Source organism: Lacerta agilis, chromosome 2 (assembly GCF_009819535.1).
Source record: "Lacerta agilis isolate rLacAgi1 chromosome 2, rLacAgi1.pri, whole genome shotgun sequence".
Classification (NCBI taxonomy): domain Eukaryota; kingdom Metazoa; phylum Chordata; class Lepidosauria; order Squamata; family Lacertidae; genus Lacerta; species Lacerta agilis.
The window spans coordinates 72,922,286-72,934,495 of NC_046313.1; the positions used below are offsets into that span (position 1 = coordinate 72,922,286).

At 39.1% G+C, this 12,210-nt stretch overlaps 1 protein-coding gene across 1 annotated transcript in view; it reads right to left on the reverse strand.

Annotated features, from left to right (window-relative positions):
* The window catches only part of CENPP (centromere protein P), a 170,473-nt gene that overhangs the window by 25,372 nt on the left and 132,891 nt on the right, over nucleotides 1–12,210 (reverse strand). The gene's annotated exons all lie outside the window — the stretch shown is intronic.

Sequence of the window (12,210 nt, forward strand, 5' to 3'; positions counted from 1 at the left end):
TGCATACATGTGTTAAAGAAATATATGCAGTGCATTTAGACATTGATTTTTTTTGTTTACTTGCCTTCAAGCTGGGTATCATCTTTGCAATGTAACACCCAAGAAGCTGTCTAGCACTTAAGGAGATTGCAAAATATTATTATTGTAATTTGCTAAATCTCTGAAGATGTGTTTTAAGCCCTTCTCAAATGCATGTACTTCCTTTTTTAAAAAGTCAGGATGACTATACAGCACTAAATCATTATTTGGAATGGTCTAAGCAGACATGTTTTATGATCTCACATCTTAAGTATTGTTTGTTTGATTCAGATCCTTTGGCAATGAAGAACTGGGTGGAAAATTATTAAAATATGCTCCAAGGAATGGCTTGATTTATAATGCGGCTTTTCCTTTTATTTAATAAAACTTTTTGGAGTTTAAAACATAGCCATTAAAATATATTAATTTTCATTAATGAATTTCTATATAAAACTGACATTTTTACACACACACACACACACACACACACACACAGTTGTTTATATATATATAATTTTAAAAAAATCTTAATATATTCTTAATATATTATTATATTATAAATTCTTAATATATTATTACTTAATATTTCAAACACATTAATTTTTTTAGCACAGATCTTCCTTGCCTAATTAACAAAATGATTTTTTTAATTCATGCATCCCAAATGTCTCCAAAACAAAAGTGAAAAAACCCACTTTTGGTTGTTTGAACCATAATTCAAGGCAGTATCAGATATATATTGGAGTATGTGTGTGGAGGTTTTCATTCTTATTTCAGAACTACCGGTATTAAAAAAGAAACTTTTCAGTGAATTGCTTTAAAATGAGGGGGGCAGGGAATCACATTTGCTGAACATTTCTTATTATCCATTTCAATCCAGACATCATGTGAATCTTGGTTATACATGTGTTCCAGGAATGCAATCATATTTTCCTAGCATTCAAATTGTAGTAATTGTCTCTGTGGACAACTAGTAACAGCATCATAATGCTGACTGTTGTTTGGAACAGTGTTGTACAAGTGCCACGGGGACTTACTGAATTGTTCCTCTGATATCACTGATAACTTTCAAGGTGTTTTGCCACCCTGCCACCAGAAGGGATTTTCACGGGAGCTGAAAGAGCCAAAGACAAGGGGTTGTATCCAACAAAGTCACTGTGTAAGAGGAATGTTTCCTTGCACAATTAAATTTCCCCTCCTCTCCTGCCCTGCCCTCCCAAATCTGCTACCTCAACCCTCCAGAGCAGATATTTTTTACTAGGTTGCTGATAGTCTAACATGTCTGTGTGCTGCCAGAGCTTCCTTTGGCTGTTATGAGTGTTTGTTTGTTTGCTTAGTTTTATGGTGTAATATAATTAATTTTAATAGTGTTGCAAGTTACTTGGAGACTTTTGTGAAATAAGTGACTAACAAGAGTAATAAATAGTAATAGACAACAACAACAACACCACCACCACACTTTCAGCTCTTGTGCAAAACCCATTTCAGTACAGTGGTACCTTGGTTTTCGAACTTAATCCATTCCGGGAGTCCGTTCGACTCCTGAAATGGTCTGAAAACTAAGGCACGGCTTCCGATTGGCTGCAGGAGCTTCCTGCACTCAATCTGAAGTCGTGGAAGCTGCGGAGGGCGTTTGGCTTCTGAAAAACGTTTGCAAACTGGAACACTCACTTCTGGGTTTGCGGCGTTTGGGAGTGAAGCTGTTCAAGTACCAAGGTACCACTGTACATTGAAATGAACGTCCATATTTGTGATTACAATAAAAATCAATTGTACTGTTGAACAAGCCTAGATTCACTGGCTAGCAGCATATTGACTACAGCATATTGACTACATGTTATGCTTGTACTTAAATCTGTATATCAGACAGAGGACCAGATCTAGGTCACAAGCTTATATGCTGACAGACCATAGCAGCTATGGTTAATCACTGTCTGGGGTCAAAGGAGCAGGGGACACAGACTTGCTGACAAAGGGAAGGGCAAAAGTTAAGTACTGTACTGTAATGTAAAATACTTCTTCATGCATTTGTATCCATGCCCTTCTCCTAAGGAACACAAAGTAGCATACATCTAGTTTCCAGGCCAAATGCTGGTTAGCTTCAGAGATGGAATTTCCAGAGCATGTTCTGGGACTTGCTGTTCTTGATAAACTGTCAGAGTAACTTTGTATTTAGTTATGGAATTCTCCCTACAGTCAGAATATTGAAGGACTATTTTTATCCTTTCTTCTTCAACCTGTTTTTCTATTACTGGTACTTATTTTCAACATTCCTGCAGCTCTAGAAATTTTCATTCAACTACCGGAAAATGGTTTCTGCTTTCTGCCATTGGTATTAACATGTGCTCATATTCTTTGCATCACTGAACTATTTCTAGCCGGATAGCTAGACAAGGAGATAACTGATCTGCCAACATGTCTTTTAAAAAAGCAAAGCAGAGCAAAGCAACATGAATATTGGGCTTGGACAGTCTTTTGCACATACCAAACACTAAAAACATATGCTACTCCTGGATTCATAAAAAACAGAACTTAATTCCAAGGGCAGGAAAATTACTCATTTTTATATACTCTGCATCCATATTTTTTTTTTATAAACCACAAGGGTGGAAAGGTACTTTACAACTGCAATTTCTATCAGACATTCATCTGTTCATGTTCTGACATCACAGTCCTTGGTACTTATAATACAAACAAAACACCAGGCCAATAGTTCAGATTGTATTCTCATTGACTGGTGTATAAGTAAATAAAAATAATGTCCATGCTTATTGGAATTATAATGAAATTCTATAAATATAGATGAGATCAGAATTGGCCCACTATTCTAACTTACTGCAACTTACAATTCTTGAAACTAGATCTGCTTAACAATACCATCTGAAGTGAGATAAAATCCCCTAACTAGTTAAAACTAATTTTCTCCTTCAGAAATCGGGGTAACTGAAAGGGAGGTGCAAAATTAACTTCCCGGGGCAGTTAAAGCCACTCTTTCCCTATGAGCTAAGAACTAGGGGGATTGAATGGCCCACCTTGGATTTGTGAGGCTGTCTGCATCCCTAGTACCCACATCATCCCAATTTGATTTGGGAAGAAGGAAGATCAGGGGAAAATGCTGCTTTGTGCTAACAATAGTCCCCTGTTTTAGGAGACCAGAGACGTCCTACTCATCTATACTATGTTGGATAAATAACTCAATCCACAATATTTTCCTGCATCAGGAAGCTGCCCATAAGGATCTCTGTGTCAAACAGGTTAGTTTGGGGGTGAAGGGGTACAAGGTAGACTGAGTTCAGAAGGGGCTAAATTCAGAATGTCTGAGAGGCATTACACATCCAACATCCAGAAAGGCATTATGTTTTCAGCTACCTATAATGTGGAAGTAAATGAGTTGTCTTCAGTTTTTGGAAGAGCAGCAATATTTATTTATTTATTTCACAGGATAGCTGCTCCTTATGTTGCTCTTATGTTTATTATGACATTTTATTATTATTTTGCTATTTTTTGTGAACTCGGTTTCCTATTTTATTTATCTAAGATTTGTACTCTAAAAATTACTTAGGAGCCTTACTGGATGGAAAGGCAATATGCATGTTTTAGTTAGAATAATGCAAGATAAGTATTCCGGATTCCTTTGATGAGAATGTATAGTTCACAGGAAGTAAATCAAGCCTAGCTCTACCAGACGTCAGACTGAATTTGTTATTATTTAAAAATTTATTAACATTCTGCTTTCAGTTTATAGTGCTAAGCAGTATAAATTGAAAGAAAGAAAAAAGATTAAAGCAGTTGAGACTATTTTGTGAGGAGTATTTTGGCCTAGTACATTCTTAACTTTAACCTCCACCCACTCCCAACTGACTGATAAATTTCATTTTTTTTAAAAGGTACCCAGAATTTATTTTATCCATAGAAATATTTTCCAGTTTACAATGTAAGAGGCTTTATGAGAAGTTGCCCAGAAAAACTAAACTGCATAGTCTCTTCTAAAATACTGAACTAAACTTCACTTGAGTTTATCAAATAAATATGTCCTTCAGATTCCACCAGTTGTGCTGTCAGCTTTCTAAATTCTAGAAATCCTCACCCATAATATATTTGTGATTGGGCAATAATGATCATACAATCAAAGCTTTCTATCATAACATGTGTAAGCCTATTTTTCAGGTACTGAGTTCGAGAGAAAAAATGGATCTGAATAGCAGCCATCTGAAAAGTCACAAGACATGGTCTGGCCCTCCAGGCAAGAGAGAGAACCTGTATATGTAGTGATATGTCCTTTCCAGGAGGAATTTTTCCATCATGAGCATCTATCTGAGGGACAAGATGGAACTAAAGGCTGGAGAAGATAGTTAAGACAATTTCTCAAAAGACAGTCCAGGGAGATGTGGCAGAAGATTAGCAGTTCTGATGGGAATAAGAAAACAAGGAAAAGCTTGTAAGAAAGGTGAGCAAACCAAGGGGAAGAGTTTTTGTGTTGCACAAAGTCTGCTAAAACATGGATGAGGTTTGAGGGTATAATCACAGTGGGATGGGGTGAAGAAAGGCAAACCAATAAACGTGATTTAGGTTCTAGGAGCTGTTAACAAAAGCAGTGGCTCAGGGAGTTCTATCCCTCACTTCTCCATACTCCATTTTCCTTCCTCAGCCTAAATATCCTATTTATCTATTTGTATCCCATCTAACTGGTATTCAGTTAGTAATTAGCAACTGTTATTCAGAGGCATACCACCTCCAAAAATGCAGTTCATATATAGTCATGGTTAGCAGCCAGGATAACTTGATAATCTGGCTCCCTCACCCTGAAAGCAGAGATGAGCACCCCACCCCACAGTCAAATTCAACTGGATTTAACTGTCCAGGGATCCTTTATCATCCATTAATTTACCTAAACGCTTTCAAAGTCATCCAAGCTGGTGGCCATCACTACATCTAGTAGGAGTGAACTTCATGGTTTAACTACCGGTATGTGCTGTGTGAGGAAGTATTTCCTTTTGTCTGCCTTAAATCCTTCAACATTCAGTTTTCACTGGATGCCCCTGACATCTAGTATTATGAATGAGAAAAATATTTCTCTTATCTAATTACACACAATGTATAGTTTTATACACCTCTATCATGTTACATCTTACTTTTCTACTAAACTAAAAAGTCCCAAATGTTGCAGCCTTTCTTCATAGTAGAGTTGTTGTTGTTTAGTCGTTTAGTTGTGTCCGACTCTTCGTGACCCCATGGACCAGAGCACGCCAGGCACTCCTGTCTTCCACTGCCTCCCGCAGTTTGGTCAGACTCATGTTGGTAGCTTCAAGAACACTGTCCAACCATCTCATCCTCTGTCGCCCCCTTCTCCTTGTGCCCTCCATCTTTCCCAACATCAGGATCTTTTCCAGGGAGTCTTCTCTTCTCATGAGGAGTTGTTTTACCCCTATTATTATAAATTTTCAAATATTCAGATAATAACTAGACTAATATGAAATAATGTGACTGTAAAGATGTTAAACCTTAAATGGAATCATGCCTCTATCCAATAGAAAAGCCTCTTTTAACTCAGTCTATGTAAATGAAATACCAATTTGAACCTTCTCCAATAAGGCTCTTTACACTCCAATAAGGCTCTTTACACTCAAATATAGGCCCATGGAGGAATCAAAAAAAGAAAATCCCTTTCAAAAGCTGATGTAGGTCAAGGTCCAAAGACGTTCCTGGGTGTCCACCAATGTTCTCCACAAACCTAGACTTTCCTAAATTTCCTATCTGTCTAAAGCTTCTCATGCTGTATAAAAAGTTAAGCATTAATGGACTATGTTAATGCTTAATGGACAATGTTAATGTTGTGGTCCCAAAAGGAGATTCCAATACCTTGCCCATGTAACCCTTTTGATCATATCAATTACAGGTTAGTATCAAATAGCAATACACATTATTTTTCCACAACACGGAATGTGTCACAACTTGAATGTGAGCTCTAGACATGTCTTCGTAATCAAGTTTGACATTGTCTTCAAAAACTGTTTTGAAGTATTCCAGCTCAAGGTGATGCTGACATTGCACAGATACACTTGTGGAAAACGGAACAAAACCTTTCTTGTCCCACTTTAAATATGCCTAGTTTCATGTAAACTGAAGTAATAACGAAACCATGCTGACATTTACTTTGCAAGGAAAAATAGGGCTAAAGAAACTTGTTAAAATAAGGATGAACATTTCAGACATATTTTATACATTAAGAGAACACAAATGTGACCAAACTATTTTTTAAGTCAGTGAATCATCTTTTTATGTCTTGCCAGCTGGGCAAGCTAACAAAAACACAGCCAATGTGGCATGGTGTGGAAGACCTCAGACCTCTAATGGGAAAGTTGGGAAACTTAGGTACAAATCCCAGCACAACCATAAAGCTCAGATTAGGTCAGTCACAATTTGTCACCCTAGCCTATCTCATAGGGCTATTGAGGGAATAAAATAAGAGCAGACTTGCTGCCCTAGTTGCTTGAAGGACTGGAAGGAAATAAATCTAACAAACCAAAATACATAGCAACTGCATTGATAAAAAATAAATATAAAACAGTTATGATTTCCTTCCTTCAGGATTCCCAAGGGTGACTGAACAACCAGCACATCAAGCTCCTCACTTTTAAAAGGACACTACATAACATTTACAAATATAGTGAATACAAAAACGAATGCCAACATTTCTTACAGCTTAAGTACTAGACTTTGCAGTCATTGAGATTATTATGAATATATCAATAGTCTTTAATTAAAGCATCCCAACTGAAAATTAGTATTTTCCCAGAGCCATAGGCTCAAATATATTTTCTAAATATATATTTTTTGTAAACTAAGTCATGCTGCAGTTCCTGTGGCTGACAGTACTCAGTTACACAAACTGCAGTTTGACAACAGCGGGCAGAGTGAGTGAGCAAAGCAGGCAACTTGCAACATGAGTGAAAGTACAAGCAAATGACTGGGCAGGCAGGCAGGAGGCCCAGGCAGGCCTTCCCATGTTTCCCTTTTGTTGTTGCAGCCACTACCACAACCACCCGCATATCCACTTGTTTGCTTGCTCTCCAACTTTGTCACTGCTGCTGTTATTACCATGGAAGCAGGAAGTCCTTCTCCACTTCCTCTGTTGCAGGAAGGAAATGGGTTGGTGGGGATTGGGCAGTTTGGGTGTGGAGTTAAAGGCCTGTGAAAGTACATGACTTTGTGGGGGGGGGGTAAAGGGAAGGAGTGGGAGTAGGCAGGGTCAGAGGGCAAGGGTGATAGCCCCTAGTGGACCTAAGGAATAATGGAATAATGAATTATTGCCTCGCTGATTGCATTTTCCTATGAAAAACTAAATACTGATCACTTGATGTCTCTGGTGATATTCTAATAAATCTGAATAAGGATTTATTACTACTGCAATACAAAATTGGTTTTAAAATTACACAGTTATTGCTGAAGCAATAATAAAAAAATATAAGACAATAATGTTTACCCATTTAAACTATTGATATGACTCAAGGCTTTCACATCAGACTCATTAGATTTAAATGTTGTCAATGAACTCAGATTATTCATAAACAGATGTGTTGAAAACATAAGCCCCACTGAGTTAAATGGGGCTTACTTCCAGGTAGGCAGATTGCAGCCAAAGGTTGCAATCCTAAAGGTATTTTCAATTGAATATAGTGGAACTAACCGTTGAGTATTCCTATAACTGTTAAGTTATATTTGTTCAAAGGGGACATACTCTCAGGAAAAGAACTATGAATAATGGAATATATATTCACTGTCTAGCTTATTGTTTATTCTTTTATTATGTAATCCCTGGAATGTTTTGGTGTCAAAGGCTGAATGCTTGTAAAATAAAACAAACAAAACACCATTTTTTAAAATAAGAAAATGCTGAAATGGATACAGGTATAATAATGATCCCATGAAAAATAACTCTGAAAATACAACATCATTGGAAACACATACAACTAAGATTTATTCAGCCAAATAATTGCTTCGGTTTAGGCAGTTAATAACTTCAAATTATAGTAAGTTTTAGAGAAAATAATGTTTATAATGCTTATAAATACAATGAAGACAACTGTCTGACAGAGAGCAGCAGCAGAAACAGAACTTATCTAGCAGATATTCTGAGATGTATGGCTAGGATCCAAGGCCTGCTGATGCTCATGTGAGAGGTTTGTCTGAGTTCAGTGAAGTTGACATTTTCATGGAACATCAGCTGTCAACCTTCCTTTTTTGTGCATTGGGAAACGGCCATAGCTGTCAACCTTCCCTTTTTTTGCAGTGGGAAATGGCGCTGGAATAAGGGAATTTCCCGCAAAAAAAGGGAAAGTTGACATCTATGCGATCAGACCCATTTACCATATCAGAATCTCTTTTTGACATTCCTCTTGGTTTCAAAAGTCATTTGCCATGTTATTGGTGTGTGTGTGTGTATGTATGTATGTATGTATGTGTGTTGTTGTTGAAGAGAAGTCTGGGATCACAGAATTAATTTCATATTTTTACAAATAATATTGTCCAATAACACTTAAAAATCACTACTCCTAAGGTTCATCCTTTCACTCACACACACACACACACACACACACACACACACCCCACTTCCATTGAATACATCTGTTTCTAATATTACAGAATGTCTTTCTGTGTTTGTTCCCCCCACAATTCTTCTATATTTATGGTTGTAAAGGCATTAGAGACGACTCATTAAACAAAAGAATGCAACTACTCATGGTTTCATATATGTAGTCTACTGTGCCAAGCCACTTCTTTGTGCATTTTGCTGACTATTATAAAAATAAATTGGTATGGGTTTGAACTCCCATATGGAGCAACGGGTAATTTTCTCCAATAACATAAGAAGAGCCTGCTGGATCAGGTCAGTGGCCCTGTTTCAGACAACCAGATGCCTATGGGAAGCCTGCAAGGAGGACCAAGCACAAGAACAATCTGATCTACTGAGGTTTCTAACAACTTGTATTCAGCAGCGTACTGCCTCCAACCACTAGGCAGAGCACAGCTGATAACCTTTAGCGCCATGCATTTGTTTAATGCCATCTACATTGGTGGTCATTGCTGCCTCCTGTGGGAGTGAATTCTGGAGTTCAACTATGGCAAATGCAGTAGCAGTAGTGGATGAGATCAAAATCAGCTGATTTTAATCTGATTTATTTGGCTTCAGAGTTCGTTATTTATTTATTTATCAATCAAAATATATACCAATATACCATGAAAATATAAAAGCAGATTTCAAAAATATCTGTATATAATCACATAATAATTTAAAACCAGAAACTACCAACTAGCCCTTATGGAAAGATCTATTCTTAACTGACAGTGCAAGTTGTGCTAGTTGTTGCCTTTTAGCCACTGGTGCAGTTTTAGAGTCAGTTTTCTGTTGATCCCACAATTGCCTGATTTATTGTGGGCAGGCATACACATCCTAGAGTTTTTAAGCTCACTTAATGAGCATGAGTTGGGCTAAATGGTAGGACTATGGCAAAAAAGATCAGTCATGATTCTGTAGCACGTGTGAAAATAGCATGATGGAAGTGAAAGGGGGCATCCATATGAACTGTTAATCTCACCATTCTTTCCAGTTATTGTTCTTTCCAGGTTTGTTTTGTTTGTTTTTGCAGGAGTGGGGGAGTGATAATTCATGCACACAGAGCCCTAGCCAGCAGGGTCAATGGTCAAGGCTACTGAGAGTTTAACAGCAGCTGGAGGATCACAGGTTCCCAGCTCTATATGACTGGCAATTTGTGCGGAGGAACTGGCTTATACAGAAACTTAGCTGTCTGGTGAAGGGACTTGTGCCACCCCTCCGCCAAGCTATTTCAGTGTTGGCCTCAGTGTGTGTATGAGCTGCGCCTAAGATTCCTGCAGAGGCTCATTTAGTCCTCCTGGATTTTTTTTTTTTAATGTTCAACATATCTGTTAAGCTGCTCAACAGTAAGTGCTATTAAATATTAAACACCTTTCCACTTTGGGAGTTGTTTTAAAATAGACAGTAAAAAATAATAGGATGGTGGGGGGGGGATGTACTCAGTACATACAAAGGTTTACAAGCAGACCTCAGTGAGATGGCTGGTGTAAACACTTATAACAAATTTAAATGTATTTCTAAGAATGTTTCAGATGCAGAAAAACCATATGGGTTTGAGGCACTTTCCTGGACCAAGAAACAGAGAGCATAACTCAATTTTTTTATACAAGAACACAACATTTTCACCAAACACAGGTATGTGGTGGGGTAAATAAAGCATGTTGAGTATAACCTTTACTGCTGGTTCATAACTTTATGATTTCCTGGGTTTTTCCTTTTCTTTTGTAAAAAGTACCAGTATTAGAATTATAACATTCCATTGGTTATACAATTATCTGAAATCAGCAATCAGACAAACTCCCTACCATATTAAGCTTCTAGTCAGAGAATTTAAAGGCCTCACTAAGTTTCATCAGTACTTACCCACATGAAATTGTTCTAGGTACAGAGCCATTTCCCCCCAAAGTAACAAATGGCACCTTATCTATCATAGCTTGATACTTTAAGAGCCAAGGAAGAGGAGGAGAAAACTTTCCTAGCAATTAAATGCACTTTTCTCCTTCTTTTATCTTGTGTTAAAGAATTTTCCCCTGTGAAGAGGTAGCTGTTTGGACTCTAGCTGCTGGACAAAGTGCTTTGAAGGCAAACTGTTTCTTCCAATCCCCCCAGTGAGACTCTGACTGGTTGTCTGGCAATGACAGGGAGCCTCGGATGCAAAGGAACAATTAGAAGTGCTCTTTAAGCTCCCTATGTCAGGTGTGGGACTGGTGGGCATGGTGTGAGGGAAATGGCCTTGTATGCCAAACTGGGACTCATACCGGGCCCAATTAGAAGCAGTGATGGGCTGGGTGTGGGACCAATAAACAGAAGGTGAATCCTGAGAAGACAGAGCTGTTAATGTGTCCTGGGTTCTCATGTATGGGAGATGGGGAGACAGCCTGCCATGGATAAGGTTGAACTCCACTGATAGGAGATCTGTCACTTACGGGTGTTTCTGCATTTAACACTCACTGGAGGCTCTGGTGACTTTTTTGGGGGAGGGGGGTTTGCATTTTTCCAGCTATGGCTGGATCACCAGCTATGGCTCCTTTGCAACAGAAATGACTTGGTCACTGAGCTCCATGCTCTGGTGGTATCTAGACTAGATTATTGAAATGCACTTTGTGTGGAGCTGCCCCTGAAGATAACTCTGAAACTTCAATCAGCTGAAAATGAAGTGACCAGATTACTGACGAGGGTTTTGTTTAGATCTTATACAACCCCTATTTTAAAACAGCTGCACTGGTTTCCAGGCCCAATTCATGGTGGTCATGTTAGTGACTCCAGTCCCAAATACCTGAAAGACCACCTTCTTCCTTACAGACCCTCTTGGGTGTTAACATCAGCAGAGGGGCCCCGAGTGGTTGTTCCGCTACCCTCAGAAGCTTGAAGAGTGGTTTCATAGCATATAGTAGTATCCTGTGTGGCTGCCTGCAGTGGCATAGCTATCCACTTGGGTGCCCAGTGTGGCGTGCACGTCCTGCAGCAGGGGGCGGGGCGAGCCGCCATGGGGGTGGGGCACACTGCGTGGAGCCTCTCCGCCGCCTCCCCCTCAGCTGTAGGGCAGCTGAGGGAGAGGCGGTGGGGCAGACGCAAGCCCTACGCTGCCGTTTCAGGCAGCATGGAGCCTGCAGGCACCCAAGCCACCACGTCACTCCCAGGAGAGAGGCGTGGCTTGGGCACACTGCAGGCCCTGTGGTAAGTGCTGGCCCCTGTGTTGTGGTGCCCAGTGCCAGCCGCGTTTCGTTAACATTTGTTGACTGAACTAAAAAGTTTCATGAGCCCAATTAATATATATTTTTTAGAACTCATATTTTTGTCATTTTGTTACCTCCCCTCAGTGATCAAACCCGGGGCAGCCCGCACCCCCTTCCTCTGCCACTGGCTGCCTGGCATCTTCATTAAACAGCTTTTGGCAAATGTGGAAGGCATATCCCTTTACTCTGGCTTCTGCCACCTAAATGTATATTTTTAGGACCCACCTTATTTCTGTGATTGCAAAGTTTTAAACTGTTTTAACATTGAGTTTTAATTGTTGTCACCCACCCTGGGACCTTAGGGTGAAGGGTGTGTAATTAATAATATTGATGATGATGATG